Source organism: Oryzias latipes, chromosome 21, assembly GCF_002234675.1.
Source record: "Oryzias latipes chromosome 21, ASM223467v1".
Lineage (NCBI taxonomy): Eukaryota > Metazoa > Chordata > Actinopteri > Beloniformes > Adrianichthyidae > Oryzias > Oryzias latipes.
This window is the reverse complement of record NC_019879.2, coordinates 15,035,985-15,044,425: the sequence shown is the minus strand read 5'-3', so window position 1 is coordinate 15,044,425 and position 8,441 is coordinate 15,035,985. Positions and strand designations below refer to the sequence as shown.

The window sequence follows — 8,441 nt, the reverse complement described above, 5'->3', positions numbered from 1 at the left end:
TTGCATTTGCAAAACAAATGTTTTGCATGTGTTGTGTATCATCTCGCTTTTATCTTTGATTTTGCTCACATAAGTTTCAGTTTAGCCTGACAAAGCTGCCATCAAACAGCCTGCTGATTGGTCTAGATTCCAACCAGTAGAAATGGCTATATTTATCTAACAGGGTGCCTGAGGCTTAGAAGCCGAACCAGCTCTTTTTACCCTCGATTTTGTCTCTTTGGATGAAGAAAATTTCAATTTTAATTATTTTAAAAATAACTTATACTTTCTTTATTTTTTACAGAGCCCGTGTCCTGACATTAAGATATTAAAATATATCTTGTTCCCACAGTTTATATATCTTGTTCCCACAGATTATCATCCCGTTCCCACAATGTTATGTTGTGAGGTCGTGGAGAGATCACACGGTCAATCTTTTAAGATGAACTTTATTACTCCATTCATTTCAGAACATGTCGGCAGTACAGGCAGTTCACTTCCTCCTCTCTCATTTCTCCTTCTTCTCCTCCTTATATCTTACATCGCCCCCTAGTGGCTACATCAGAACACAACATATTCCCTTTTTTCTCAAAATAAAATGCAACGTGCATAACAATTAAAATAAAAACATTTTACTTTTCCTGTACTCCCCTGATACATAACATAAATTATGTCACATAATCTTCCAGCCAACGTGGGGGTCTCCTTACATGACCTGTAGTGACAGAAGTTCCATCAGATGTATTTGACTGAACCACAACAGGTGATTCCACATGCAGCAAATCCAATGCAGGGGTTTCAGAAACATTTTTCACAGGAATGTTGGAACGACTCAAACGTGAAGCATGCCACTTCCGCCCATCTTCTAACAAATAGGTTCCCTGTGATAACTGTTTTAAGACTTGTAATGGCTCTGAAAATCTCTGGTGAGCTTTTGGAACATGTGTCGGCTTCAGAACACGGACACACTCTCCCTCTTGAAAAACAGGAACACGAGCACCACGTCTCTTGTCTGTGTAAAGCTTCATCTTGTGTTGTTTAGCAGCGACTGAGTCAGCCAACCGAGTCACAGCATTTTCCCTACACTCGAAAAAAAAAGCTGTTCGCTTTACTTAACAATGTTATGTCAAGTGGTTCCACATAAGTCTGTCAAGTAGGTATTACTGCAATCGTTTACTTCCGATTTACTCATCTCAGTTAAGTTCGTTGTACAAGGCTTTCTTAAGTTGGTGCTACTTAGATGGATTGCTTTGTTTTTATGTTCAACATTCACATTGAACTTATGTGATAGGGTTAAGTCAAGCCAATATAATGAATATACATTAAAGCTATACAATGTTATTAAGTAAGAATAACTTAGTGCAGTCAAGTTGAACTTAATTGACTTTACTTTTTCATAAAAAATACCTACCAGTATATTTATAAAGCTTGTAAGATGGAAGGGAGAAATGAAAATAGACAAAATTAGTCATAATATCCCTTTTATTTAGACAGCCAACAAGCAAAATAGTCTTTTCCTTAAACAGTTTACAAAACAGTCAACTGGTCCAGCCAGAAAATGCCCCAATGCACAATGAACAATGGGGGGTCACAGCAATAAAATTAGTCTTAACAGCACCTTCTAGAGTTTGACCACAACATCATCAAAACAGGCTTTTCCATAAAAAAAACTATTTATAAAAAAAGTTAACAGGTATAGCCAATCAGCAGAAAGCAACATAAAAGGTTTTAGGAAAATGCCAAAATCTCCAACCACAATGAACAATGTCCCGGGTAACAAAAACTGTGTGTGTAGGACATTAGTTCAGCAGCTTATTTTTCAACATCTGGACTTTAGATGAAATAGCTGATGTGACTCCAGCTCCATGAGGACCTTTTGAATATTTTCAAAAATGTACTTGAGGTCAGGGGGGTTGCTCAGGTTAAGGTCATGCACGAGGCCAAACGGTAGTGCATGAGCACTGGCAATCTTTGAGTTCATGAAGGACTGTAACACCTTCAACGTTGATCCCAAAGTCCTCTGGTTACTGAGCAGCATCTTCACCTGGATGTTTGATCACATAGATTCCCATCATGATCTGTTCCAGTTTTGCACTTGTTTCTTCAGGGTTCTCGCTCTAAAAAACATACAGAGAAAAGGGTGCTTCAATTAAAAGTTTTTCTAAAACCGTAGTTTTTAATTCAGTCAGATTCTGAAATTTTTCAATCTTTTAATATTCATCCTTTTTCATTCATTTTCTTAACCGTTTTCCTTTTCGGGGTCACGGGGCTGCCGGAGCCTATCCCGGCCACTTTTTTTTTTTTTTTTTTTTTTTCTATCTATCTATCCCGGCCACTTGTGGGCGAAGGCAGGGGACAACCTGGACAGGTCGCCAGTCTTTCTGAATTTTTAAAGATTTGAATTTTCTTTCTGAGTTTTTTAAACCTTTGAATTTAAAAACAGAAACGCCCTGAAATTTTATTTTCTATCTTTAATATTTCAGTGTTCTTAATTTCGAGACTCAAAATTTCGATGGTCCACAAATTCGATGGAAAAAAATTCAGAGCTTAAAAATGCGCTTTTGTGCCAGTGGCACAGCTGTCTCACCAGAACAACTAATCAATCTGAGAACACATTGATAACGAGCTGATCATATCATGACGCATGATGACTCTTCTTATTTACATAGTTTTATTGGTCTTAAAAATGTGTCACCTTTCCTGTAAATTTTTAAATATTTCTTTCAGTGGCATTCAGCCATTAAAAGTTTAACTAGTTCATCTTTAACCAGCATTTTATGTGTTGACGAGTGTGCAAAAGAAATCACCACACTTACGTTTTCATCTTAAAGCTAACTATATGTATGTCTCTGTGTGTTTGTGATTGGATGATGAAAATGTAAGTGTGGTGATTTCTTTTGTAAACCCATCAGATAGTTGCTATCTGGTTATTCGTGGTTGCTCCTTCTAAAAAATCCACCGTAGGCCCTGGAGAGGATCTTCCCTGCCTTTTCCGACCACAGTCAGAAAGTTCAACAATAATAGCATTCATGTTTTACAGGTGTAACATGCCCAACACCTGGTGCGACTTTTGTATGTGTCAAATACTGAAAAATCTGCCATAACTGAGACTGCGCCCAATAACCCAGTGAAAATATGGTAGTTAAAAGTTTTAACGGCTGAATGCCTCAGAAATTTTTTTTTTTAAATTACAAGAAAGGTGACACGTTTTGTGACCAATAAAACTATGTAAATGAGGAGAGAATCAGGAGATATAAAGCAATTTCTGCTGCCATATTGGGCTCCAATAGAACATAGCAAACGCTGACGTTACGTTGGTGTCATGATGTGATTGGCTGAATATCAAGGTATTCTCAGATTGATTAGTTGTTCTGGTGAGACAGCTGTGCCACTGGGACAAACGCGCATGTTTAACCTACGAATTTTTTTCCATCGAATTTGTGGACCATCGAAGTTTTGAGTCTCGAATTTAAAAACACTGATTTAAAGATAAAAGCTAATATTTCTGAGCATAAAATTTTGCCGTTTTTAAATTCAATGGTTTGAAAAAAAAATCAGAAATAAAATTCAAAGCTTTGAAATTTCAGAATGAATATTAAAAGATTGAAAAAAATTCTTAATCTGATGGAATAAAAAAACTTCCATAATCGTACAGTATCAACTAAATCACACAGCTCATGAACCATAAATCATTTCAAAGTTAAAGTCAAATTAGCTGTAACGTTATGTGTTTGTTCTCCGCATTTGACCCCTCCCCTGGGGGAGCGGTGAGCTGCAGACACAGCCGCGCTCTGGGCTTAGTCTAGCAGGGAGGCATTGGGTCCCATTTTTAGTCTTGGGTATGACTCAGCCTGGATTTGAATTTACAACTTTACAGTTACAGGGCGGACACTCTACCACAAGGCTGAGCTGGATACAACTCACCATAATTGATTCAGCTACCAAATGAATCCTTGTACATGCACTGAAAAGTCAAGAAAGCTTTGACCTTGTTTCAGATCTCAGGTTACCATAATACCATCTCTACAGTGAGTGTACTAGTATAAAAGTGCTGTTTATGTACAAAGAAAGGGCATAAAATAACTTACTTTATACTCATACACTAGCTTGGCAGGGTCCTCATTAAGATATGCTTCAAGGGCTTGGGGGATGCCACTTCTTTTTACAATCGAATTATTCTGCAAAGTACAATGAGAAACAGGCTTTATAAACATATTGCTGGTTTTTACAAGACAAAAGAATTCAAGAAGGCCCCCATAATTTTTCTACATATCACCCCCCTCCCAAAGACATTTAAGCAGTCCCATATTGAGGAAATAATCATGTTTTGGGGTTCCCAAATATTTTCGATTGAAATATGCAGGATAAAACAGGATGTTTTACATTTAAAAAACATAAATATTCTATAAAATTTGACAAAATACACATAAAACTGAATACATTATTGCAAGATTATGAAAACAAGATAACTGTGTAGGGTAGTATGAAAGACACCTAGCTGACTACTCCAGTGTTACATTCTTTGTGTTACCACAACGATGATGCGGGGATATCAATATACTGTACTTAATATTTGCTAATAACTATATACACACCTGGTCAGCAACAGATACAATTTCGGCTATTTTGGATCCAGCTGCGCCTCCTTTCTTGTGGAAAACTGCATCTTTTCAGAATAGCGGTCCAGTCCCAGATGAGACATGACGTGGGATTGTTGTAATGCGTGTGAACACTGCACAGTTACCTAGGAAAAAAATAACAACACAAGACAAATATGACAGCTTAAATGGTTACCTCAAACAAAATTACAAAAGTCACAGTTTTTGCTGGATGGCCTTTTGGCTTTGATGTTCCCAATTTTCAGAAATACTTATCTATTTTCCTTCACAATTAATCAGAAATCCGTACTTATGTTTAAATACTTTTAAAAAGGAGCATGTAGCTGCATGTGTAGTCAAAAAAAGATGGTGGAGAGACAAGTCGGTGCTCAACTCGCCCTCCCCCCACTTCTGTCAATCATTGTGAGCAACTTCAAAGAACTTGCGTTTAAGCTAGCTAGCACTCACATTTGCGTTCATAGAACTCGACTGTTAGGTATTTTTTGTTGTATAAGCTGTCCTCCCTAAACTTAACCTGATACTCGTTTCAGAACACTTACAAAACAACTTCTTTCTCTTACAGAATCATATATTTCATACAAAAACGTCAGTCCACGCCGGTGCATAAATTAGCAGCTTAAAATGAAATTACACTTCAGTCTCCACCTCAACATGACATAAAAAACAGTATAACAACTTTTTCTCAAAGTTAATGGCATTAAATATGTCACTTACCGCTTTTATGTGGCTTTGATGAAAATAGTTTTGAAAGTTGGCACAGTGTCTGCTGTTTCCGTTAGAACGAGAAGACGTGTGGCGGGAGTCACAAAGTCTCGCGTGACTTTGAATTTGATGACGCAACATTCATGGGATGTTAGGCTAACATAACAGAGTTAAGTTGGGGAAACTAAAAGAGTCAAGTAAACTTGGCTTCGTACATTTTTACGTTGAAACAACACAACTGATTCAAGTTGATATGAGAAACTCACAATTTTAAGTAATTCAAACGTAATAATATTATTTATATCCAACAGCAGTGATAATTCAGTTTTTTGAGTGTAGGGTCAGGGAGCAGGACATGCAAGCGAGTTCTCATTTTCCTCCCGAGAAGCAGTTCACAGGGAGCAACCTCAGTTGTAGAGTGAGGAGTGGAACGATAGACTTGAAGGAAGTCTGTCACAGTCTGACGCCAAGGTTTGCTTTCAAGAATGGCAGACTGAATACAACTCTTCAGCACTCTGTGAAACCTTTCAACCGCACCATTTGCAGCAGGGTGGTAAACGGAAGTTCGAATATGCTTTATGTCTCTGGAGAGCAGGAACGCAGCAAACTCAGCAGAAGTAAACTGACTTCCGTTATCTGAAATAATAGTCCCTGGATTTCCAAATCTGCTGAAAACTGAAGAAAGAAAAGAAATCACTGTCTGAGCCGTAACAGAAGCTGCAAAACCCACTTCTGGCCATTTACTGTGATAATCCACCAGTGTAATTGCATATTTACAGTCCCAAGCAGCAGTCTCAAAAGGACCCACAACATCAATTGCCACCTTGTCCCATGGCGAAGAAGGAAATTACACTGGTACAAGTGGAGCTGCAGCAGGAACTGCAGTTTTATCGCTACTTTGACAGAGTTGACACCCTTTAACATGTTGTGTCACTTGGTCATCCATGCCAGGCCACCAGTACAGTGCCCATTGCCCAGTGCCCAGTGTAAATCTACGACCCCATAAATAGGTTCGCCAACGTTCCACAGCCCAGACGCATCCTAGAGCTTCTTTTTCAATGGTGGAGTATTTACACTCCACAGCAGACAAGGTCCTTGAAGCAAATGCAACCACACGCTCCGTGTTACCATGAACCTGAGTGAGAACAGCACCTAAGCCATAATCAGACGCATCGGTTGAAACAGTAGTAGGCAAATGTGGATCAAACAAAGCCAAAGCTGGACTGTCAACCAGAGCTCTTTTCACACTCTCAAAACTCTGTTGTGCCTTTTCTGACCATTGAAACTTAACCCCTTGACGAATGCAAGCACGTAAAGGTTCAACCATGGTAGCAAAGTTTGGCACGAATTTATTGCACCATGACACCAGTCCTAAAAAGGAACGAAGTGTAGCTACATCAGAAGGGGGTGGTGCATTGAGGATAGCAGAGAGGTGATCATCAGTAGGTTGAATGCCCTGTGGTGTAACAGTGTGACCCAAGAAACACAAACTGGACCTGTTAAACTGACATTTGTCTTTGTTCAGTTGCAACCCTGACTCTTTTAACTGTTTTAGTACAGCAGCAAGAGCAGCATCATGCTCACTTTGAGTTACACCCCACAGAACAATGTCATCTAGATAATGTGCAATATTCGGTATTCTAGCCAACACTGTAGCTAGCATTTTCTGAAAAGCAGAAGGCGCTGAAGCCAACCCGTACGGCACTCTGCAAAATCTGAACAAACCATCATGGGTGATAAAGGCAGTCAGGTCCCTGCTTTCTTCATGCAAAGGTAGCTGAAAATAAGCAGACTCTAAGTCAAAAGTAGAGAAAACAGTTGCATCTCTGAATTTGGAAAGCATTTCATCAATGTGTGGAAGTGGACAGCTATCTATTACAACAGTTTTGTTTGGTTCTCGCAAGTCCACACACATCCTGATGTTACCGGATTTCTTTTGAATGACAACAATGGGGGAACTCATGGAGAAGCATCGATCTTTTCCATTACCCCAGCTTGCAAAAGTTTTTCAAGTTCTTTACTCACAGCATCTCGCACTGACAGAGGTAAACGTCGCAGCTTCTGTCTGACTGGAGGGACACTTTTAGCGATTTTAACTTTATGTACGAACTTAGTCGCACATCCCAGAGAGGGCTGTTGAGGCTGAGATGACAGACGCATCACAGGAGCAGGTGGTAAATCAGGGCAGGCACCTTCGACAGTAGTCCCAGTAAAACGCAGTCTCAGGCCTTTGATGAGATCCATGCCTAGTAAAGTGGTACCAGAGTCCACAAGAACAGCTTGGTTGCATAACAAGCATCATCACGTGACACAGTGACAGGCAGACATCCCAGTACAGGTATAGGAGAGCGAGAGTATGAAACCAGAGTAACATCTGGAGACTGCAAAGCATCACTGCCGAAATGGGTCTCATACTCACTCCTGGAGATGATAGAAACAGATGAACCTGAGTCCACAGTAAACTGTATGGGCGCTGAAGTAGATGCAGTTGTAATGGTAGCAGTGCAACGGATCCTGTCAGAAGACTCAGAATTGTTCAAATAGAGGATTTAAACCTCCGGTAGTTCCACTGTGTTCACTGAACGAGTCTGTGCTTCGATTTGAGTGGCCAGTGTAACAGCTTTATCCAATGTTAAGTCAGCTTCCAGCAGCAGTCGTTCACGTATGCGCTGACTACGTACATGTTCAACCAGCTGGTCCCGGATCATTTCATCCTGTTAATCATCAATGCCACATGTTGCAGCTAAATCACTCAGAGAAGCCACGTACTGCAAAATGGATTCAGTCGACTTTGGGCGCGTTTTCGAAAAACATGGCGCTCTGCAACGGCATTCCGCTTTGGATTGAAGTGAGCTTTCAAAGCCGTCATGGCAGCCTCCATTGTAGTACCTTGATCAGGAAGTGTGTAAAACAGCCGCTGACCTTCTGTCCCCAGCGTGTGTAGAAGAAGCGCTCTCTTTCTCTCCTCTGGCTATTCATCACCCGACGCCGCGAGCACCAGCAGGTAATTTCGGAACATTTTCTCCCACGTGTCAAGCGGTATGCTAGGCTCATCCGGGCACGGGAGAAAGGGCGGTGGAGATGGCGTTGCAGCAAAAGCCATTTCGTAAGCAAGTAGATCCTCTTCGAATCCTCGTCGCC

The 8,441-nt window shown here is 40.2% G+C and overlaps 1 long non-coding RNA gene across 1 annotated transcript; it reads right to left on the bottom strand.

The window, feature by feature from the left end:
• Positions 1–1,394: 1,394 nt before the first annotated feature.
• On the bottom strand, positions 1,395–5,355 carry LOC110017403. Its single transcript, XR_002872567.1, has 4 exons — positions 5,313–5,355; positions 4,575–4,723; positions 4,068–4,157; positions 1,395–2,096 (listed from the first exon to the last, which is right to left on the bottom strand). It is a non-coding gene; the product is annotated as an uncharacterized LOC110017403 (long non-coding RNA).
• Positions 5,356–8,441: the final 3,086 nt, after the last annotated feature.